Source organism: Danio rerio, chromosome 23 (genome assembly GCF_052040795.2).
Source record: "Danio rerio strain M-AB ecotype USA chromosome 23, GRCz13ab, whole genome shotgun sequence".
Taxonomy (NCBI): Eukaryota; Metazoa; Chordata; class Actinopteri; order Cypriniformes; family Danionidae; genus Danio; species Danio rerio.
Genome location: NC_141043.1, coordinates 16846943 through 16872806, shown reverse-complemented (window position 1 = coordinate 16872806; position 25864 = coordinate 16846943). Strand labels below are relative to the sequence as shown.

Here is a 25864-nt window from a genome sequence, read left to right as displayed (position 1 = left end):
ATGTCTCTGTATCTGTGGTTACACACAGTAAACAGTGGTATGTTCGGTGAACTGGTGACCTTCATGGTCAATCACAGTCATTTCTGTTGAGCATGTGAACACAATGGTGAAATCAGGCCATCTAAGCTTTGATAGATATTTGTGCTTCTTTTAGGCTTGTGAGTTTATCCCTAGTGTCTACTGTTGTGTTTGGTTACTGTCAATGGATGGAAAAAAAAAGTAGCAACACCCTCTCACTTTGAAAAAAATATATATATAATTATTACCTGAATTCTGTCAGAGTGTCACACAGGCTGTATAACAGGATGCACCATAATGAAAGATGTTTTACGGTTTCATTTGTCCAGTTGATAATACAGTTGCGGGGCTTCTACTGCTGTGACATTTTGAAAAAACTTTTCATTTTAGGTCATCCCGTCCAGGCTACCAACGAGAGGAACATCTTGACCTCTGATGATCATGTTGGTGTCATTTTAGGTGTACTTTTCTGAAATTAAAACAGTTTAGTCGTGTGAAGCAAAAATTCATCAGTGGCTGCTGCTGAAGAACTAGACGTAGTCCAGGGTACATATTTGTCGGTTTTCAAAAATGTAGTCCTCGGCATATGTTTCCGATGAGCCTGGGTTGTATACGTATCAGAATTAGGCATGGGACGATAAAATGATATTAAGGTATACTGCAGATTGGAAAAGTCAGTGTTTTAAAACGAATAAAATGTTGGTTCCATTCCTACGGTATATCCAAGTTTGTTTGTTTTTTTATGTGTTGTCAAAGACTCTTAATTGATTTTTTTAGGGGAACAGTATATTCAACCTCCACATCAAGAGCTACTGGTCAGCCCATGATTCAGCAAACATTTGAAAAACAAATTGCTTTTAAAATCAACATCCAAGCATCCACGCTTATTTTATATCCACAGAAATAAAAGATCAAAGATCTAAAGATCCTTTTTCAACTTGTAAAGAAATCAGTGTTTTTAAAACTAATGAAAATGGATGTAGTCAACGATTTATTTGAACAATGCTTATTGTTCCAAAATACAGTATTTTAAAGGCTTCTTAAAATAAAACAAATACATATTTATTTTGTTCAACAGGAGAAAAAGTTGTTGTTTTTCACCGAGACATTTAAAAAGAATATATTTTAGAGCAGTAATCACAACACAATGAAACCATCATATTTTCATCCAAGGTTATTATACCATCAGAATTATCAGAACCAATCAGAACCATGGACTGTAACTAGCCATTTTATCACTTGTATTAAATCCCGCCACCCTAAATGACTGTGTAGTGTGTGTGTTTTTCACTCATTGCATGTATATACAGTGGTCCCTTGTTAATTGCAGGAGTTACATTCTGATAGTAAACCACAATAGGCAAAATCGGCAAAGAAGTCAGCTTCAATTCAAGAAAACTTACATACATACATACAGTACAGCACTTCAGAGTCATACTGCTAGGGATCGAAGATTAATTTAAGTTTGGTAAGCTGAACACATTCCGTGCTGTAGGAGACACGACATTGAGGAGATTGACTGACAAAGGTCTACAGCCAATCAGGACGAAGAACACAATGCACTAATCAGGATGCAGGAGAAAAAAAGCATGTAAAATTTCACAAAAGAAGACTGCAAAACTGCAAAGCCACGAAAGGTGAATCACGTAATAGCAAAGTCTCTTTAAGGCAAGTCATTTTACTCAGCGTCATCTTTGAAACGCCTCTCGGGCAGTATGCTCAGGCATTCTGTATGAATGGGGAAACATCACATTCTCCAAAACTGCTTGCCAAGCTTAAGATTGAACTTCATATTAGGAATCACTAATAAAAATAATACAACAACTCTAAACATCCAAATCACACAAAATCTGCAGAAACTCACATGTGTTACAAGCCGCTCCCCCGGATCGTCAGTCTATATTGATTAATGATTGACTCCTGTACTAGAATGCGGCGGGCTTTTTTCACCACATAGCGATCAATGATTGCCTCCTGTACGAGTAGGCGGGGCTTTATTCACCATATTGACCGTTAAACTTTTCCCCATTCAAAATGATATGAGTGACACCTCCTCTGTATTCTATAGTCTTTGATTATAGTAAAGAACCACTGTATTTAAAACAGCAGCTTGAACAATGCTCTACATGCACCGTATCTTTGTGTTCAGGGGAAAGAAAGTCAAATAAGGTTGTAACAACGTGAGTGCGAGTAAATGATGACAGAGTTGTCCTTTTTGCATGAACTATCCCTTTAAATCAAACACAGCGGTTTCTAAACATGTTCATTTGCTAATGGATGGTTATTTTGCTAGCTGTGATGCTATGGGAGTTGGAGCAGCAGTGTGGTAATCCATCGTAACTCGGCCCTGCTTGAAACCCACCCAGAGTCCCCTCATGATTAAATCATGACTGGAGTGAACTGCTGTGACCTGTTGCAGTTTTATTTTTTTCGCTCTTTCTTTGATGGATACAGGCCGAAGAGTGATGAGTGTGAGAAAATTGCTAGACTCAAACAAAGCGTCGGAAGGCACGGCTGTTCTTCTGCAGCCAGGAATGACTGAATCTTCTGGCAAGATGAAAACATGCTCCCGAACTTTAGTCCAGACGCTTTCTCTCTCTCTCACTCACTCCTCATTGTCTCTCTCTCTCACGCTCTCTCTGTTTTAGGCATGTGATCAATTGCTAAAGCTTTTATCGCAGTATACAGTATTATCAAAATATTGACCTGAGCTGCAAAAAAGCTAATTTTAACAGGTATAATTACAGAAAATGTCTTTGTGTATTGCTCAGTGTTGGGTTGGTTACTTAAAAAAATAAATAGGTTACAAATAACTGATTACTACTGGAAAATTGTAATCTGATTACGTTACTAATTACACAAAGTAAAAAGTAATCAGATTACCAATTACTTTACTTTGAAGTTACTTTTAAAACATAAAATATACCAATAAAAAATACAAAATATTCTGCAGCTCTTTCAGTAGTTGAATATTCACTGAAAAACAGCAGCTTGACATATTCAAAAGTGTCTTCAAGTGTTTTTGGGCACTCGTGTCCTTGGTGACGAATATTGTCATAGAATACTTTCTGTTCTAGTGCTGAACACGTTGCTGGTCGAGTTAAAAGCAAACGAAAGTTCCTTAGACTGCATTTCACAGCAATATTTTAGTTTTTACACTCAATGAAGAAGCAGCCACTCTTGTAAATGGTAGTTAATGGGTTAAGATTAACAGTAAGAAAAGGCCAGATTTATTACATCTCCCATGTTAATATTAGTAAAAAAAGACAAGTTAAAGAATTTTAACTTCATTCATTCGTTTTCTTTTTGTCTTAGTCACTTTATTAATCTGGGGTCGCCACAGCGGAATGAACCACCAATTTATCCAGCATATGCTTTACGCAGCGGATCCCCTTCTAGCTGCAACCCATTACAACATCCATACACACTCATTTACACACATACACTACGGACAATTTAGCTTACCCAGTTCACCTATACCACATGTCTTTGAACTTTGTGGGGGAAACTCATGCAAGCACAAGGAGAATATGCAAACTCCATACAGAAATGCCAACTGACCCAGCTGAGGCTCGAACCAGTGACCTTCTTGCCGTATGAGCATCGTGCTACCCACTGCACTTTTGTGAAACCCTGAATTTCAACTTCATTTAATAAAAAGATTACAACTTGTAATCAGATTACAACTACAGCTGTAAAGCGTTAATAGGCTATAAATAAGAAATAAGCATCAGCTAAGAATAATTAAAACATCTGTAGTTTTCATTGTGCATTTAGTTTAATTAGCTAATGTTAACTATTGGAGTGTTAGCGCACAACATACACATAAAAAAGATTTTTTTGCTGCTTGTTCAAAATGGTTATTTAAAATGAGATGAAACAACTCAGTTCTTGATTTTTTGGGGAGAAAAACTTAATTGTTTAATGTTTAATCCACTGAAATTTGTTAAATTAACTTCCTTGATTTGTGTTACGACAGCATGAATGAATTGTGTGGGACCTTGCATTGCTAAAAATAGTAACACAATTTTTAATCAATATTTCATCATGTAGTAGCCCTAATTGAAGGCTGGTTTATTCTTCTGCGTCAAGCGCACACGTATACTCTGGCGCAGCCTTTAAAAGGTCTCATAGCCCTCAACATGGCTCTCGCGCATTTCTCAAAAAAAAGTAACTACAGGTCGCAACGACACGATTGCGCAAGCTCTGTGATTGGTAGGCTTGGTAGCTGTAATGAGTTTGGGTGGGGCCAAGAGCCATGCAATCCAGATGGAGTGGGTGTTTATACGTGTGGAGTCTTGTGAAGCTGCTCTAGATGGATACTGTTTTGTGTTTACCTTATGATTAATGTTGTTGCACGTCTCTAAATGAGCGAGTTTGAGCTACTTGTACACTAAGGTACTGTAGCATTCAGAAAATACATAAAACCAGCAAAGAAACTCGACACAGAGGAACATAACATAACCTACTGCCAGCTAGTGTTTCGGAAGTGTTATTGCAGAGCAATAGAAGCAGCACGCAGAAGTATACAGTAAATGCAAGAATACGTGCAAGGCAGGCTCCATGGGTCACACTGATTACTCGATAAACCAGGCTTAACATAAGAAAGTGTTCAAAAACAAAACATCTAACTTACCAATCGAACTTAATTGTTTTATGTTCAATTCACTTAAATGTGTAAAAACTAATAAGCTAACAATAATTTCAGGTTGTCTCAACACAAATCGATTTAGTGGAACCAAGCATTTTTACAGTGTAATTTTAAAAAGCAACCTAAAGTTTAAATAATGTATAATTATTCACTGTATTTTCAATAGGTCAAGATATATTGATCTATTGAATATATATATTGGTCAATATTATGGATGTTCATTTTTACAATATATTGAAACACTGAATACTGAAGTTTGTCTATTCTGTTTATGGCAGTCTCTTCTCTCTTCAGTGTAAAAATGCTGGTTTCCACACAGTCGATTTGTGTTGGCACAATACAAAAGGAATTAATTTAACTTATTACTTTTTACAAATTTAACTAGATTGAACAAAAAGCAATTAAGTTGCCACAAAAAAGTCAATAATTGTATTGTTCAGCTAATTTTAAATAAGTAGTTTGAACAAACAGTAAACGTCAATTTTGAGTGTTTCTCAGCTTCCTATTTCTGTTGTACTTCACCATCAGGGGTTTGGACTCATCCAGAGGAAACACATTTTCACTCAGAAGTGCTGTAGAAAGGCCACAATCTGCTCTGGTCTTCGTCATCCTCTTTCCTGCTTTATACAGCCCCCCACAGAGAGATATTCAGCTGTTTTTCTTCTTTATTCCTCCCGTCTCTCTCTCAGCGTGTAGTGTTGAACTGTTGTCCAGGTTGGACATTAGTCGCTTGTCTTTTACTGAGGCCCTTTTCTCTGTCTCTGGTCTAAGTGTTTTTGCTGTTATGATGAGGAGAACAGTGGCTGTTTTATATTCACAGGTCTTTTACACTTTCATGAAAATGTTATATAAGCTGTTAAACTGTCACAGCAATGGATAGTAGGCTTCATATGTATTTTTTACACTCTGTCTTTCATTGATTTAGATTTTTATAGTTCTAAAATACTAAGTAGCAGTTTATTTTTAGTGAGGATCTATATGCCATCAACACTGTTGTATTTTGTTTTATGATTTTATAAATGAAAGAACTGAATTTTTCTTGTTTTATTTTACTTTATTTTTTTAATTATCATATTTATTTATTTAATTATTTTACATATTCAGTGACATTTTTCATAAACATAAACATATTTTTCGAAAACATTCTAATATTAATTAGTTTTTTTTATATTAATTCATTCATTTATTCGTTTTCTTTTTTGGCTTTGTCCCTTCTGGGGTCGCCAAAGTGGAATGAACCGCCAACTTATCCAGCATATGTGTTACGCAGAGGATGCCCTTCCAGCTGCAACCAATCACTGGGAAACATTCATACACGCTCATTCACACTCACACACTATGTACGATTTAGCCTACCCAATTCACCTATAGTGCATGTCTTTGGACTGTGGGGGAAACTGAAAAACCCGGAGGAAACCCATGCCAACACAGGAAGAACATGCAAACTCCACACAGAAACACCAACTGACCCAGCCAAGGCTCGAACCAGTGACCTTCTTGCTGTGAGGCGATTGTGCTACCCACTGCACCACCGTGCAGCCATTTTTCAATTTTTTTTTCTAATATTATTAAAGTAACAATTTTATATTTAGATTCTTTATATTTTTAATTTTGAGCTTATAATTGTCTCCAATTTGTTGAATTTTTTAAAAGCTGTTAATATGGATTATTTAAATGCTTTCTACTTTAGAATTTTCTGTTCATTTCAATATGTTGCTTTCGTTTCTTTGTAAATGAATGAAACATTATCATTATTACACAGGGTGATTCAAAAAGAACACTGAAAATCTGTATTTAATCAAAGAAACATGATGGAACCTTGGGAAGTTAATCAATGTGAAAAGTACTTAATTTAAGTTTATCTTCAATAAAAAACAAGTTCATATGTTCAATTTAACCCCCTCCAGACACTAGAGTCACATCAACCCGAAAGTTGTGGTATTCTTTTTGATTCAACCTGTATTATTAACAAAGTAGGATCAATTTTGTGCATGGTGTTTGCATAGTTTTATTTATTGCTTTAATTTACAATAAATTTTATTTTAAAATAAAAATGAAATGTATTTACACTGATTTACTAACATTAACTAAGCATGAATAATATTGTAAAGCATTTATTAATCATAGCTAAAAATCAACTAATGCATTATTAAAAATCCAAAGTTTTGTGCTTGTCAACACTAGTTAACTAACATTATTTAACCATATTATCCTTAACTAACATTAACATTAGGGCTGCATGATCTTGGAAAAATATTGCAATATTTTATTTTTCTGCGATACGTGTTGCGTTATTGAGTATATTTCACCAGGTGACCTAAATGGCTCTATTCAGAAAAAAAATGTCATTTTAGATGGACTGGGATAATTTTGTAGTACATCTGGATAAAAATATAATTATACAGTAGCAAAGATACAATTAAAATAAACAGTGCTTTATAGTTTTCTGGAAGTCTAGAAGTCTTCAGGTGCATAAATTGAATTATCAAATGTAAAATAACACTGTAAAGACTTCATTAATCTTTCTTTAAGTTACAAACATTATAAATTGGTGTGCATGCTTGCTTAAAACTGCCTTGTAATCCTTACACAGTCACAGACATTAAAAATATATGCAAATAATAAAATATTTTGGTAAATTTCTTGAGTTACTGCAAAGCGTAACAGTAAATTACACATCTTTTTTAAATGTGACTCCTGTGACTATGCTTCTGCGATGTGTCAATTGCAAACACTCACATTGCGATATCAATGCTGAAACGATATATTGTGCAGCCCTAACAAACATGAATGCATAATATAATACATGTATTATTAAAAGTTTGTTCATGTTAGTAAACACATTAACTAATGGAACGTTAATTTAAACATAAATAGTACATGTAAAATAGTATATACTTCTTGTAAATAAACAGTATATATGTCAGACATTGATTTAACATACTGTATTGACACATTATTTATTTGATAATTTAATAATAAAATATTATTAATTAAGTCAACTTTGTTTAAATAAATACAAATCATATACTAAATAATAGATCATGTTTTTGTATAATTTTGTTGATCTTAACAGCCATAATCTATTCAGTGATGGAGAAGAGAATTATAACCATGCAGATATCTAAAAGGATAAATAAAAGAACCATATCATGGTTCCTCCAGCTCGAATGATAATCCATTTTTAAAAAGCCGTATTATGAAAGCCATGACCTTTTCCCAGTCCGCACACTCAGACATAACAGACTCAAATACGGCCTGACCGGGATGCATATGCACTGAATGGCAACAGCAGGTGTGCTCTTTCTCCTTTTGATCAAACCGTAGGACACACGGGATTGTATTTCAGCTCTGAATAAGCAGAGAGCGGGAGGTAAAGAGGGACAGGAAGTTTTCTTGAAGCACGTTTACCCTCTGTGCTCCCCAGATGGAGGCAGATGTGATACAAGTCAGAAAAAGGAGAGTTCACACCTGGCCCGCTTCATCAAACCACCAGTAATTAACCTTCACGATGACCTCCGTGGTCTGTTTAACGCACTTGAACTTGCACATGTGCATGAGACTGTTTAGCATCAATCATCACTAAGCTCATTTCGGGATTTAAAGATAGATCTGATCTAGGATCGGAATCACGCTTTTCAATCGTATCATGCAATTTTGGCTATTTTTGCTTGTCTGTCAACAGGTAAATGTATGTAAACACAGGCCATATGGTGCTTACATAAAAGATGTAGTCAGGGCCGTGTGATTAATCGAAGGCGATTGTCATGCCTCCAGCACATGTATTCAGATAAAGCAGAGTTTACTACACATAATCATATAGTACACTGATACGCTTAAAGGTGCAGTAGGTGATCTGCCAAAATGCTAATCAGTTAGCATATTAGCTTTGGACAGCAGGGGAGGTACTGTGTTTCAAACCATGCCTCCTGAAACCGCGAACGCGTCCACCGTGACACGACAGCAGACAGCCCACTAGTTCATATCTATCGCCAGTTAAAAGTGTATGTAGTGGTTGGCCGGCGGCATGCAGGAATTTCACTTATTACTGAACCACACTTACATGCTATTTCAGAGCGAATATTGAGAGGATGTTAGCGGTGAACAATGTAGGGAGCGCATCACAGGCTGTCATTGTTCAGAAAAGACACACTGTGAATATAAAAGCATCTTCAGCTTAGTAAAGCAAGCTAGGCAGAGAAGGGCTATTTACTGAGAGATTTCAGTGACTGAACAACACATCTGTGCACTGTCTTCTGTGCACATGTCGTAAACGTACGGCGCTCATCTTGACGTGCACGTGCGGTGCTCATGCAGGCGTGCACACGATAATGGCGGATATGCGTTAACAGGGATGTGCAAATCCCCAAATCTGCATTTGTTGACAGACAGTTTGAGCTACTTGTAGTAATTATGGGAGATGTTGGCCTGAAAATATTTAATTGGATGATTATTTTTTAGTTTTATACCTTACCCAGAATATAAAAATACATATAAATACATTTAGATCATTTACTGTAATCATTACTATTGGACTGTGAAGAGACTTTCAACCAGCACAACAAAAAAATGTTTCTGAAGACAATCACCTACTGCACCTTTAACACAGGCTCATTGGGGCAAAATGTGCCCAATTAGGTTCACAAATATTGGGACATCGACATAATTCTAACATTTTTGGCTCTATACACCAACACAATGGATTTGAAATAAAACAAGATGTTCTTTACTGCAGGTGAACGCTGTAGGAATTACAGTAGTTTGCATATGTGCCTCCCACTTGTTAAGGGTCCAAAAGTACTTAAACATAATAATAGTCATAAATCAGACTTTCACTTTTTAATACTTGGTTGCAAATCCTTTACAGTCAATTACAGCCTGAAGTCTGGAACGCATAGACATTACCATAGACATTTTTTATGTTACAGCCTTATTCCAAAATGGATTAAATTCATTTATTTCCTCAATATTCTGCATACAATACCTCATAACGACAATGTAAAAAAAGATTTTTGCAAATTTATTTAAAATAAAAAACCTGAAAAATCACATGTACATACAGTAAGTATTCACAACCTTTGTCGAGAAGCTCTAAATTGAGCTCTGTTCATTCTGTTTTCACTGATCATTCTTGAGATGTTTCAGCAGCTTAATTGGAGTTCACCTGTGGCAAATTCAGTTGATTGTACATGATCTGAAAAGGCATACACCTGTCTATATAAGGTCCCAGGGTTAACAGTGCATGTCAAAGCGCAAACCAAGCATGAAGACAAAGGAATTGTCTGTAGACCTCCGAAACAAGACTGTCTCAGGACGCAAGGCTGGGGAAGGTTACAGAAGAATTTCTGCTGCTCTGAAAGTTTCAATGAGCACAGTGGCATTCATCATCTGTAAGTGGAAGATGTTTGGAACCACTATGCTCTTCCTAGAGCTGGCCGGCCATCTAAGCTGAGTTATCGGGGGAGAAGGGACTTAGCCAGGGAGGTGATCATTAATAACTCAATGGTCACTCTAGCGTTCTTCTGTGGAGAGAGGAGAACCTTACAGATGGACAACCATCTGTGCAGCAATCCACCAATCAGGCCTGTATGGTAGAGTGGCCAGACGGAAGCCACTACCCACTTAGAATTTGCTAAAAGGCATCTGAAGGACTCTGAGACCATAAGAAACTAAATTCTCTGGTCTGATGAGACCAAAATTGAACACTAGAGTGAATGCCAGGCGTTATGTTTGTAGAAAAGCAGGCACAACTCAACACCAGGCTAATACCATCCCTACAGTGAAGCAAGTGAAGTGCTGTGGGGATGTTCTTCAGCAGCAGGAACTGGAAGACTAGTCAGGATAGAGGGAAAGATGAATGCAGCAGTGTACAGAGACATCCTGAATGAAAATCTGCTTTAGAGTGCTCTTGACCTCAGACTAGGGCGACGGTTCATCTTCCAGCAAGACAATAACACAAAACACACTGCCAGAATAACAATGGACTGTCTTCACAACAAATTGGTGAATGTTATTGAGTGGCCCAGCCAGAGCCCAGAACTAAATCCTATCGAACATCTCTGGAGAGATCTGAAAATGGCTGTACACCGTCGCTTACCATCCAACCTGATAGAGCTTGAGAGATACTGCAAAGAGGAATGGCCAAAAATTCCCAAAGACAGGTGTGCCAAGCTTGTGGCATCATATTCAAAAAGATTTAAGGCTGTAATTGCTGCTAAAGGTGCATCAACAAAGTATTGAGCAAAGGCTGTGAATACTTCTGTACATTAGTTTTTTTTTATATATATATATATATATAAATTTCAACAATTTTAAAAAATCTTTTTACTTTTATCTTTTTTTGGAATAAGGCTGTAACATGCAAAATGTGGAAAAAGTGAATCCTTTCAGGATGCAGTGTAGATAGATTATTTACACTTGGTAATTTATGAGATTTACATATTTACATTTGATATATGTATTTTATACAGTTTCTTCTTAGTTTTATTATTTGTGAAATAGTTAACTTACTGTCTGACCAAATCTTTTTTTAAAACTTAATTTAATAAAAAAATTAAAAGAACTAAGTAGAAGAATAATTTTTACACCCTGCAATCATTTGATGTAATTTCAGCTTAATTTGCATGTAAATAAATGTAAACTCCGGCCATATGTGCTTTCATAATATGGAAAACAGATGATGGCCTTTTCATGTCATGAAATTATGTCTGATATGGAGCTCCAGAGCCTTACAAATGTGGATGTCTATCATTTCCAGGAAAGCTAGTGTGCTGTTGACCAGATCCAGTCAAACACTGCTATATTTAGACACGACTGCAGGTCTCAGAGAGAGTATCTTGTGGATTGAGGAGCATGTGAGCGTGTGGGAGACTGGAAGATGTGAATAGGGCTTGGCTTGGTTTGGACGCTTTGGCCAGATGTTTTATAGAGAGTTTAGGGAAAAGCCTTTTTGTTTATTTCTTATTTTTACTTACTGCACAGTATTTTAAGTTGGATGTGTTTTTGTGTAAAGCTTTAAAGGGATAGTTCATGCACAAATGAAAATCCTGACATAATTGAAGCAACCCCTGACTCGTTCCAAACCATTTTGAGTTTTTTGTTTTACTTTTTTGACCATTGACTTCTAATATTAGTTTTTCCTACTATGGATTTCAATGGTTACTGGTTTGCAACTTTTTTTTATTTATCTTCTTTTGTTTTCAACAGAAATAAATCAAACTGCCTTAAAAAAAATCAAAGGTGATTGAATTATGACTTATATGAATTATGATTATGAATTATGATTTTTTTTTCTGTTAATCAGATCTGTTAATTAGCAGTGGCCGTATTTTGTTTTACAATTATTTACGGTTGTGAATTGCATTATGGGACTATAATCTCTGATTTGTCTTCTTTTGATGTTAAAAATTAAACTCTACAGTTGAATAATATATATGTAATGTAATATAATTTATAATATAGAGAGAAATAAGTCTGTAAAATAAAAAAAACATGTCCTGGCAGTTCATTGAAAGGGGTTTGTTACATAATATATATAAGCTATTAAAAAATGTTAATAAAAGTCACTTCTTTTTGAATTTTCAAAGTTACAAGTTGTTAGAAAGAAAGATCAAGACCCCATAATGCAATTCAAAAAGCAAAATTAAAAATATGAATAAAACGTGAATCAAACATGAATTTCCAGATATTTTACAGCACTCAAATAAATAAATAAATACATAAATAAATAAAATAACATAAAAAATAGTGGTGACACGGTGGCGCAGTAGGTAGTGCTGTCGCCTCACAGCAAGAAGCCAATTGAGTGAGCACACTTTTGTTTTTCCCAATCAGAATTGCGCAACCAAACTATGCGGAATGCCCACAAAAAAACAAACAAACAAACAGGAAAACACGGGTGGATTATAGCGTCTAGCGCTTTAGAAGCATTAATAGACAAATTGATATAAAAAAACAGGACATCTGTTAAATGGGAATATTTTGGTTTCAAAGTCACAAAAAATTGAAGTTTAACATATCGTGCATTCAAGGCTCACGATGCATGTATGAGCATCATCTGTAGTGACTTACTGTAATGTAATGTATTATACAAATATAATTTGTCTTTCATTTTTATAGGACAGTAATATATAGATGCATTAGGCCGTACTTACACTATGTACAGTTGCCTTGAACCGGGCCAAAGCAGGCTTGTCCCCCCTCCCGTCTCTCCCGACGGCCCGCACTCACATTACAATCGGGCCTGGGCACGCTTACGTCAACACTGCTGCGCTGTTCAGTAAGTGCTCTCGCTCAGCACAGTGGACATTTCTCTAGTTATATCGTTTGAGTCGTTTGATATGCAGTGACATGCAGTCAAATATTTCGCCAAACAGTCCTTAGGGATGCGGTGACATGCAGTCAGATATTTCGCCGAACAGATCCGCCACTTTTGGCGCTCATAAACAATCATAAAGCCCTCGTGCTGCAGGAATGAGGAGGTTTGCTGAAGGTGCGCAGCTGTCGTGCAGTGAGAGGTTTGCGTCTCTAATAAGCTACGGCAGTTTGCGAAATGGGCCTGGGCACAGTTCGGATAGCATAGTGTGAGTTCGCCCTTAGTTGCTGAATTGTAAAGCAGTTTACCGATTTAAATGCTTCTTATTGGATACTACGTCATTCAATGTGACTATATGCATGACTTTATGGAGAGCTTACTAACTACAGTTTGCTTTAAAAAAAATTTAGGGCATAGTCACACTATTCTATCCGAACCATACCCAGGCCTGTCCCGGATCGTTTGAGAAGTGTGAGTGCTCAGGCATGGTTCAGTTGACTGGCCCTGGCCCAGTTGGAAGAGGTGTGCCAGAGCGCGTGACTTTTAAAGGACTGTTTCATATGGATTTATTAATCATTCTTACTGTTCAATGAATGCAAACTTATGTAGATTATTAGACGCAAACCCCTCACTGCAGTACAGCTGCACCTTCAGCAAATCTCCTAATACCTGCAGCACAAGGACTTTATGATTGTAATAATAATAATAATAATAATAATAATAATAATAATAATAATAATTCCTTTTATTTATATAGCGCTTTTCTGGGCACTCAAAGTGCTTTACACACAATGGGGGGGATCTCCTCATCCACCACCAGTGTGCAGCATCCACCTGGATGACACGACGGCAGCCATTTTGCGCCAGACCGCACACCACACACCAGCTGATTGGTGGAGAGGAGACAGCGATGAAGCCAATTGGAGTATGGGGATGGTTAGGAGACCATGATGGACAAAGGCCAGTGGGCAGATTTGGCCAGGATACTGGGGTTAAACCCCTACTCTTTTCGAAGGACATCCTGGGATTTTTAACGACCACAGAGAGTCGGGACCTCGGTTTAACATCTCATCCGAAAGACGGCGCTCACTGAGCAGTATAGCGTCCCCGTCACTATACTGGGGCATTAGGACCCACACAGACCGCAGGTTGGGCGCCCCCTGCTGGCCTCACTAACACCACTTCCGGCAGCAACCTAGCTTTCCTATGTGGTCTCCCATCCAGGTACTGACCGGGCGCAGCCCTGCTTAGTTTCAGTGGGCGACCATGTGAGAGTTGCAGAGAGCTAGCTATATGAGCGAGGGCACTTCTTACTGACAGCGCATCATCAATGACGTAAGCGTGCTCAAGCGTGAATGCAGTGTGAGCGTGAGCCATCAGTGGAGAGACGGAAAGAGAGACAAGCATGCTTCGGCCCGGTTCAAGGCAACAGTACATAGTATGAGTATACCCTTAGTTAAAAACTAGCTAGTAGTTACTACAAAGTTCCTAGGGTAGAGTTTATCTTCTTATTTAAGAAAGAACATACAAACAGATAACTAATGCCAAAACGCACTACCTCGCTAAAGACACATTTTAATGCAGTGACCAAAGAGGGATTTTAAAAAATTAAATGCAAAATGAAGGATAGGAGATATACACTTCTGCACCTATTTTAGCCATTTTGGAATACCACAGCAGTACGTTTAACGTCATGATATTTTGTGTAGCATCTGTGATCATTATTTAGTTTTAGACAATAAAACCTACAGAAAGGCTCTTATCAGCTATTAGTTTGCTGAGTGTTCTTTATTTTTATAATTACTATTTTTTTGGGGTTTTATAACAAGCTACACTATCTCCCTAATTTGAGTTCAACTTGTTTACAGAAAGGTAAAGTAATTTTATCTGTGCTTACTGATTGCTCTAGAGAAAAATGAGTGTTAAATTTCCGAATATTAAAAAACAATCATTTGAATAAATGTTTAAGTACGTTAATATCTTTTCAGTTTCATTTTTTAACTAACACTCACTGCATTTTAGCAGTAAGAATATACAATACAGAATATTGAGCTAAAACATGATTTAAAGCATTGGCCATAAACTCACTATCAACGCTGTAAACATGTTCAAGAATGTTTGCTGAGGCTGTGGTTTAATGCTGTAAATAATCTTCAGTTTCGACTGTTTTGCGTCATAAGACCTCTGGAGTCACTGGTGTTCTTTTAGTTTTGTCGCAATGTTGTTTTTTAAGTTGATATTTTGCCTTCATATGTTAAAACACTTATATTAAGATCCAGCTCAAATTTAGTTTTGTAAAATGAAGAAAAATGTTCTAACCAACATGCTTTTTTTCTTTAACATTATTAACTGTTTGCAAACGTTCGTCCGTCATATGTAAGTCTCGGTTTACTGCTGCTTTTGTTATTTAGTAGACCAAAGAATGAAATCAGAGCCCCAGCTGAGTCTGATCCTCCATATGCAGACTAATCTATTTACATGGTCTGTTTAATCTGAGTCACTCAAAAGATTATATACAGTTTACGAACATGTGCCATATGAACTTGTGTATGTAGCAGTTATGTATGTTACATAAACAGTGTAGAACATGGTGATAAAAGCAGCCGTACAGATGGCTTTATGATGAATAATATAATGATGAACAGGTGGTGTTTTATAACTGGTTTAGCAGAGCTGGCTATGTAATAAAATTTTATTTAATTGTATTTTATTTTATTTTATTTTATTTTATTTTAATCCCAGATAAAGCAGGGACTAAGCCAAATGACAGTGAGTGACTAAGCCAAATTAATTAAAATTAAATAATAAATAATAATAATAATAATAATAATAATAATAATAATAATAATAATGTAATTAATGTAAGTAATGTAATTTGTAATGTAAAAAAATAATTATTGAATGAATAAATAATATGTCTCACTAATTTATCATTATTTACAGTGTAAAAAATAAGTAGTAGTACATTTATAAATATATTTAGACAAGGCAAGGTTAATAAAAGGTTAACAAGAATAAAAGAAACAAAATACAAGTAAAGTAAAAGAAATAAAACAACAACAAAAATAAAACTGATTTAAAAACAGATTATAAACATATTTAAAATTGTAATTAAAGAAAATATTTACAGTTCATTTAATAGAAGATAATTTAATTGAATTGTGTTGACTTAAAATTTACTTTAATTCATTGTCTGAGAAAATTTACATGCAATATAATTACATGCAAATTATGTAACTAAATAGATTTAATTTATTTGTATGCCTATTTGCTATTATAATATGATTTATTTATATTTTAATGAAGAAGTAATTTCCAATTAATTGCATAGAAAATAATTAAACTGCATATAGTTGTAATTCAGTTCAGTACAGATTATTAATTAAATAAATTAAATTAATTTGTGTCTGAGCTATGTTGTTTACACCTAATTAATTTAATAAAATAAAGAACATAAATTCAATTTAATGTAGGTTAAATAAATTTAATTCATTTATTTTTCCTATAGCTTAGTCCCTTTATTATTCAGGGGTCGCCACTGCGGAGTGATCCGCCAACTTATCCAGCCTATGTTTTACATAGCGGATACTCTAATTTATTACACACAATTGGATTGAAATATATGTGCATGTGTATATGAATGTGATCATTATTTTGACTGTTCAGCTGCTGCCTGGAGAGCGTATTTGCCCTAAAAGCTTCAATCCCTCTTTGTAAATGTATAACAGTGAAGGAATGCCCAGATTATTTACCAACAGCCAGAATGAACACACACACCTGAGTGTTTGTGAAAGCTCTCTGTATTCAGCTGTAAAGGAAAACACTGTGAGGTTCACGTTTATGAGATTTACTTTAAGATTAGCCTTTTATGATCTGAGCATTGAGCAAGTGTGAGGTTTTGCTCTATTATGAGCTGTTTCTTGTCGTGAGGTGTGACGCATGACTGTATTCTCTGTATTAAGGCAAACCTGCAGCCGCGTGGCATCGAGCAGTACTCAGAGAAACACTTCTCATCTCTTACCACACATTTGTTTTACAAGCGGCAGGTTGGTACTTGTAAACGGCTCCACCTTTTCCAGAAAAACACACAGTGGCAGTCCAAATGGCTTGAGGTGATTGAATGGCTGCCTGTGGAGACGTTTATTGACTTTCACAGCAGTGTGAATGAGCTGAACCAGTTACACCGTGATGCAACATTGACCAATCACAAAAGACCAGTGTTTGTTCAGAACCAATCAGGCGACTTCCTGACAAGCTGCCTGTCAGATTTGTGGACAGATGAGTGTCAGGCAGGTTTCATAATAGAGAAGGACGGATAAAATATAGATAAGTGTGCGCAAGGTTAACGCTGAGGGTTGGATAGAGTTCAAACTGAAATGTTGTCATTCATTTTTTTTACTTAACACAAAAAAGAAGGTATTTTGAAGAGTGTCTTTTTTCCCCTCTACACTCTCAGAAATAAAGGTACGCTTGCTGGGGTCACTGGGGTGGTACCTTTTCAAAAGATACAAATTTGTACCTAAAAGCACCATATTAATACCTCAAGGGTACATTTTAGTACCTAAATAGTACAAAAGTGTTCCTCTTAAAATTTGTAGTCATATATAAACTTTTGAGGTACCAATATAGACCCTTTAAGTACAAATGTGTACCTTTTGAAAAGGCACCACCCCAGTGACAGCCCGCATACATTTATTTCTGAGAGCATATATATAATGAATGCTAAAGTGAAACATTTTAAAAATCATTATTTAAAATTATATTTCAAAATCAAACATTTTGCTGCTTAATTGTTCAAACTACTTTTTTATTGAGCTGAATTAACCCAATTCTTAAGGTTGTTTGGGGGGAAACGTAATTATTTAAGGTTCTTGCCACGTTGTTGTAATGATACAAAGTCAATTGATCCAAGTAAGTGAAATGTATTATCAATAAAGAGTTCAACAACGATGCTAACAGTGTGATAGCAGCGTGGATGTAGAAGATAGTCATATCAGGAATCATGACAAGACATTAAGGAAGCACTAGCAGCTCCTGACAAGACAGAGAGATCATAAAATAGTGTAATGAACTGACTATGAAGTCTTGGCTTTCCGCTCTTAAATAGATGAGCTAAGTGCCATCAGCTGGAACTGCTAATTAGTCCTGCTGATCATGTCATATAAACAATACACACAACAGAGCACATAGAAGGATACAACACAAACTCATGTGACAATAACAAACATGAATAGACAGAGCACATGCAACTGACATCCATGACAGTTCTATCCACTTAAATTTGTAAAAACAATTAAGTTAAATAAAAATCTTAAATGATTTGTGTTAGTACAACATGAGGATATTGTGTGGAACTCAGCATTTTTTACAGTAAAGAGTACTGGAAACCGGTAGTCATTGACTTCCTCAGTATATATTTTTACAGTTATTTTTATATTATTTTATATTTACTATAGAAGTCAATGGTTACCCGTTTCCAACATTCTTCAAAATTTCTTCTTTTGGGTTCAGCAAGACAAAAGAAACTCGTAACCTCTTGTAACTACTTGATGGTGAGTAAAACATGGCAGAATTGTAATTTTTGAATGAGTTGCCATGGCCAGCTCCAGGATGAAACTTTTTCATTTACACATACAGATCCATGATTTCATGCTGCGCTTCACCCTGAAGCCACTAATGCATGAATTAAATAAATCAGAGCCTGCATCATGTGAAAGTCATGCTAAGCCATATCACAGTAATGAGTTTATGTTGTTATGTCCAGCAGCCCTGTTTTCTCTGATTCGCTCAACATGCCAATGATTTGTGCAGAATTGTTTGTTTGTAAGAATTTAGAAACCAGAGTTGATTTATTGAAAAAAAAAGAAGAAATAAAAAAAAATCTTTGATAATGATATGGCAGTTTTACAAGCCAGATTTGTGTAGGACCCCAATGATTTTCACTTTCTGCACAGAAATGATCTTAACCCTCTATGGCATGGTGTTGCCCTCAGGCAACAAACCAGTTTTTTTGACCCACAAAACCCCCTCTTTAAAATTTTCTAAAGAAAATAACACAAAAAAGTCTAACAATAAGTTAGTGACCAATACAATTTGAGGTGTTTGGGTTTGACCTTTCTTCTGGGGGTAAAACAGCCGTTTTGGGACAATAGCCTGCTGGAGTACACTGCTAGCAGAACGTAAGTTATTTCACTTTTTAACACAATTACATGCAAATATATTTATATTAAAATATGTGTGATTTGCATGGATATGTAAAGAAGCATATTTGATTAAGAAAATACACTTTTTGCTATTATCTACAGCTGAAGTCAGAATTATTAGCCCCCCTTTGAAATATTTTCTTTTTTTAATATTTCCCAAATGATTTTTAACAGAGCAAATTTATTTTCACAGTATGTCTGATAATATTTTTTCTTCTGGAGAAAGTCTTATTTGTTTTATTTTGGCTAGAATAAAAACAGTTTTTAATTGTTTAAAAAACATTTTAAAGTCAAAATTATTAGCCCCTTTAATATAATACTTTCAATAATCTACAGAATAAGCCATCATTAAACAATAACTTGCCTAATTACACTAACCTGCCTAGTTAACCTACTTAACCTAGTTAAGCCTTTAAATGTCACTTTAAGCTGTATAGAAGTGTCATGAAAAATATCCAGTCAAATATTATTTACTGACACCATGGCAAAGATAAAATGAATCAGTTATTAGAGATGAGTTATTAAAACTGTTATGTTTATAAATGTGTTGAAACAATCAACTCTTCATTAAACAAATATTGGGGCAAAAAATAAACAAGGGGCTAATGATTTAGGGGGTTAATAATTCTGACTGTATATACTAAAATGGTAGTTTTTCATGTGTTGCCTCAGGGCAACATTGTGCAGTTAGATCACTTTTGTAAAAACAATAACATACTATGGAAGGAAATGTCGTTGACACCATGATATATATGTTTTGCCTTACTGTATACTGTTACTCACTGAAAATATTGAAACATTTAATGAAGGTAATGAACAAAATTGCGCAGTTAGGAGTTCCTTCTGACAGCAAGCTTGAAGAGTCATATTAGCTATGTTTCCATTCAAAGATGCAAATTAAATTTGCAAAAAAAAAAAAAAACATTTCTGCATAGTTTATCTTTAACCCTGATTAAACAAACCTGTTTAAACTAATTGAGTTCTACGGGCTTGTTTGAACCCTACAGGTAAGTGTGTTGAAGCAGGGTTGAAAGTCTACAAAAATTGGATGAAATATTTTTTTTCCTCCTAAAACAAAAATTCATGCCATAGCGAGTTAAATGTCCACAAAAAAAAATTATACAAGATTTGACCTTTGCATTTGAGCATTATTGGTAAAGATTGCCTTAACAAGCACCATTAAAAATACCGAAAACCGGTTTCACCACGCCAGGAAAATATATTTGCATCTTGAAATTTAAATGCAGCTATCCTGGATTAGAGGTGTGTCCATGTGCCTGAGGTCCTGGCTTAAAAGACTTACTTTCTGTTTGAACATCACACACACACACACACACACACACACACACACACACACACACACACACACACACACACACAAACACACACAAACACACACACACACACTCACACACACACACACACACACACACACACACACACACACACACACACACACACACACACATATATGCAGAGTTCAAAGTACCGTGCTCAGGAATGTCATGCAGGTGTCCTTGAGCTGAATGGTTAGAGACATTGCCTTTCACACACACACACACACACACACACACACACACACACACACACACACACACACACACACACACATACAGGACAAAGCAGCATTCCTCTCTCAAAGACCACACACACTGTGCAACACACACCTTAAGGCTGATATAGACTGTTGTGGCAAGTGATCATCATTCTCCAATTTTTATTTTTTTTTGCACATGTGAGCATTTACTGTATACTTTCTGCATTCTGTCTGTGCCACTCTGCCAAAAACACTTCAAAAATATTAGTGGCAGTGGGGTTTCTTACTGTGTCAAGTTTCATTGGCAGTGTTTTGGGGTTTTACCATAAATAACTGTGATGCTAATGTAACAATAGCTCAGACTCACTTATTTAAAGAAGAAAGAGGTGGATACACTTGTTGCCTGTTTCCACTGACCGGTACAGTACAGGGTCACCTTTTTCAGGCTTGTATTTCCACTACCAAGGGTACCCTTTTGGTGGGCGTGGTGTACGGCAGAACGTTTTTTAGTCGATGTCATTCTTGCTCGAATTAGTGTCTACAGTAAAGCTGTACGGGCCGTTCACAAATCATATGAGAAGCACTTCTCACAAAACCGAGGCTTTATACCCATAAATACTTGTTTATAAATGTTTAATACTAACTTTTCTATGAACATAATTTGATTATACTGCAAATCAATGATATATATGAGAAATAGCCTACTGTAACATCTGCAATTATATAAAATAAATAGATAAATGCAACATATATGAACACACACAGACCCCTACAGCTCAGGGTGTGTGTTTACTACTTGAAATACAACGTTTTGCCATTTGAGTCAGCAGCGCAACACACAAGCATTGTATTGGCCATAGTAAACGCACACCCTGACCTGACGAGGCTTTTGTTTTTAATCTAAAATATCCAATTTGTGTTCTGAAGATGATTGAAGGTCTCAGAGGTTTGAAACGACATGTGGGTGAGTGATTAATAACATGATTTTAGATTTTTTTGGCGTACTAACACTTACTAAAATACACAATCCTTTTTTGCCATTTAAATTGAAGACATCACTTAAAACCAAAATGGTTTTACTTTTATTTTAGTATAATCATAATAAACATCCAACATTGTTGCTTTTTTAACTAAAGCAAAAACTCAAAATGTTCTTTTTGTATTAATAATTTCGTTGAACTTGAAAAATAAGAAAAAAACTAAGCCAAAGTCAATGTAATAGCCATACTGTATGATCAGGGCTTGACAGATTGGAGAAGGATACGCGAAGATTAGAAAGAGCCAATCAGGGAGATTGTTTAAATTTTTCTACATTTTTGGTCTGTCTACACAAGTTTTCAAAGTGATACAAGCTCTACAATGTTTCCAATCTGCTTTTAAAGGTCGAAAACTAATAGCTTGGATACGCAGCATAACTGTAGCAAATACTGTGTGTATGTAACCTGACTTTACTGTAAACGTTTTGTTTCATCCAACCGACCGCAACGCAAAGATTATTTTTTCCCCCTGATCTCTTTGACATTCTTCATTCTTAAACTTTCCAGTTTATCTTCATCACTCTTCTGGCTGTGGGTGTATGAATGCTGTTTACGTAAAGCACAGATAGAGCCGTTAATGCTTCATTTACACAAAGTATGTTAATATAGAGTTCACTGATAAAGCAAGAGGTGGCTTGATTCCTCTTTCTTTGAAGATGCACAATATGCCAGACAGGAATGTAAACACTCACGATATCAGCTTTCAAATATGGACCCAGAATGCACTGTGGCTTTACTGCTGGCTGCGTGTCAGGTCACGCTATGGGCAAAATGACAATAGGAATCTAAAATTAATGGACATTTAACCCTTGTGTATCCTTTAATGCATGCAATTCTAAATGATCAAAACTTCTGCTGAAAAAGTGTACTCCTTCTGCCATCTGACAAATAGTTTGTACTTTTTAAAAAGGATTTAGTACCCCTGTAAAAATGTCCGGTTTTTATGAAGTACCTACTGGACTGAAGCAACTTAGGTTGACTTGATTACCCATACTTTCTTACATGTTTTTGTATGTTTTTGTGTGTGTGTGTGTGTGTGTGTGTGTGTGTGTGTGTGTGTGTGTGTGTGTGTGTGTGTGTGTGTTAAAAAGCATGAAGTTTGATTCACAGGACTTTTCATTAAATCATTGTTTTGTGTTTTATTTGTCTGCAACCGATTAAAATTACAAGCATGTTATTAAGAGATAAATGTTGTAACCACAAGGGAGTCCGGTGACAATGGAGTAAGGATCCAATTGCAGCTTTAACTCAGAGTCGCAAAACAGGCAATGGTCAAATACAGGAGCAAACGAGTACAAAAATCCGGACGCGTTGTCAGAGAACAGGCAATTGGTCGATGCAGGAGGCAGACAGGATAAACAATAAAACACTAGAGACTAGAGACAGGATAAACACTAAAGAATAGACTAGAAGAATGCTTCTTATTTTAAACCTCTAGAACTGTAGTTAGAAGCATAGTTTCGTGTTTTGTTCTATTCCCAGTTATCTTCCTATGCCCTATTCCTTTCGAAAAATAACAATCTATTATTATTATTATTATTATTATTATTATTATTATTATTATTAAGTAGGATTTTTTTGAATTTCTTTATAAACTGTAAATTTTGCCTTAAACCATTGACAATTTATATGATTTATACAGGCTATGAGATTATAAAATGTGTTTGCTAAGTGATTTTATTTGGAATATTCTCAAAAATATGTGTAAAGAAAACATACTGTATATAGGTCCTATATGTGTTGTTTATATAGCCTATATTTAATTTTATATGGAAAACGAGTGCATTTTTTTACCAAAACTAATATTGGACTTTTTTATGCATTTGTGTGTAAAACAATATAATTTGATCAAAAGATTAAGGGGTTTTTCTGTAAAGAAGTTGTTACTCCACCAGAGCGTCATTGTGGACGTTTTACGTTATAACTAATGTGGTTCAAACGATGGATCTGTGACAGAGAAACTACGGTTTTGGGAAACACTCGTTACTACATCATTCTTTTCACAAATCGATGCATCGTGCTATGATAATTCAGCTTCGTTTTATGTCGTTGTTTTTGTGAGAAGCACCCCTGGTCATTAGTCCTTACGAGTATTAGCTGTGTGGATGCAGTCATGGGTAAATCGGAACTAGTGTGTGTGTGATGTATGACAGGAGTTGTAGTTCATATCAGTATCAGACTTGTAGTTCTAGTGATAATGAAAGTTTTCCAGTGATTTATAAAGGTAAAAATCATGGTGATCATGACAAATGTAAAGTCAGTGGCAGCTAAATGCATTTTATATGTATTTTAAATGAGTAATATGTTTTAGTCTGCTATACTGTATCTGCTATTGGATCTTATTATTGTAAATTTAATAAAACCATTTAACGCTCAAGCACGTTTAATTAGATTGAGTTTCGCTTTTAACACTGTCAGAAATATGTTTTACTTGGTCAAGATTTTTTGAAGTTTTTAATAAAATAAACTCAAATATAATTTCTGTGAAAAAATAAATGGCAAAAATCTGATATATGAAGAGTTCAGATGCAAAAACCTCTTACGTGTCATCTGAAATTTTCTTGGAAAATGAGCTTTTCTTTCAGGCTCTTAATATGTCTAGGCTCAGGATTTTTGATTTTATGGCAAATAATACATTATTTTTAATGCTATAACATGAAATAATTCAATGTAAACATTTGTGGCTGACAAACAATGCCTGTGTAGAAGGAAACTCCAGCTGGCACTTTTTGAATTTATCTCTTAATATATTACAATAGATATAAACATTTCTGGCCATAAAAATAGTCATGTTTGTTTATTTATTTATATATTTATTTGTTTATTTCAAAATTTTTTATTCATTCAATTTTTTAATAAAATTCTGTATTGTGGGGATAGGCTTATTTTCTATTATTATACTGTGTAACTAACTATAAAATAACAATACAAATAGACTGATTTAGATAAACGCATACTACATGTGTTGTGTAGTAGGTGGTAAATTTGTTTATGTGTGACGTCAGAAATTGAGGTCAGCAAGCGTCATTAAAAACAGTGAGCAGGGCAAGAAACTCGACTCAAAACAGCAGCAAATGGTGTGCTCCAAATGCTGTTGCTTGTATTTATTTGCATAGTGTGAAGTGAACAGTGACTCCAAACAAGAGGAGAACAGGTGGGTCTGTTTCAGTGACCACATTCACGGCATACACACCTACTGCTTTACCTACCACACTAGAGGACTTGCACAGCAGCTTGTCCAAGAAGCTTATTAGCACACATTGTTTCCCTGAGCACATTTTACTGTCATGCCATGTTTGATATAGTGACAGAGGGCTGAATAAACTAATGCTTGTGTTTCTAGTCTGGACCAATTTGAATGAATTAGCCACTAATCTGACAAAATGTAAAATAGTTACATTTCCTAGTGAGAACAGGCTGGTTTCATCAGAATTAACTCATGACTGTGAGAAATTTAGTTGCAATTCTGATATAAACTTTTATTTATTTTTTTATTTTAATGTAATGAAGAGAAATAAATTGTGAAAGAGCACGTAAACTTGCAAGTTTGAGAAATTAAGTTTAAAATATGATGTAAACTGAGTTCTAAAAGGAAAAAAAGCTTGTAAGACAGACACTCGAAATTACATGGAATAAAATGTTAAACGGGGCGACGCAGTGGTGCAGTGGGTAGCACGTTCGCCTCACAGCAAGAAGGTCGCCGGGTCGCTGGTTTGATCCTCGGCTCAGTTGGCGTTTCTGTGTGGAGTTTGCATGTTCTCCCTGCGTTCGCATGGGTTTCCTCCGGGTGCATCCGCTGCGTAAAAACTTGCTGGATAAGTTGGCAGTTCATTCCGCTGCGGCGACCCCAGATTAATAAAGGGACTAAGCCGACAAGAAAATGAATGAATGAATGAAAATGTTAGACATAAACTCAGAATTTCTAGAAAAATGTAAGAACTCAAAATTGTAAACAAAGCAAAAACAGACAGAGTAGCCAGAGTGCACATATTTGAGAATAGTATTATTAGCAAATGCTTTTAGACATTTGAAGTAGGGCTGCAAGATATTTAAAAAATGTAACATTGCGATATTTTGTTTTGCTGCGATATACATTATGATATG

The 25864-nt window shown here is 35.5% G+C and overlaps 1 protein-coding gene and 1 long non-coding RNA gene across 2 annotated transcripts in view; both read left to right on the top strand.

Annotated features, from left to right (window-relative positions):
- arhgap46b (Rho GTPase activating protein 46b) overlaps positions 1 to 25864 on the top strand; it is a 158746-nt gene that overhangs the window by 23448 nt on the left and 109434 nt on the right. The gene's annotated exons all lie outside the window — the stretch shown is intronic.
- Positions 66 to 5082, top strand: LOC147831262 (uncharacterized). Its single transcript, XR_015523348.1, has 4 exons — positions 66 to 2009; positions 2100 to 3516; positions 3728 to 3963; positions 4273 to 5082. It is a non-coding gene; the product is annotated as an uncharacterized LOC147831262 (long non-coding RNA).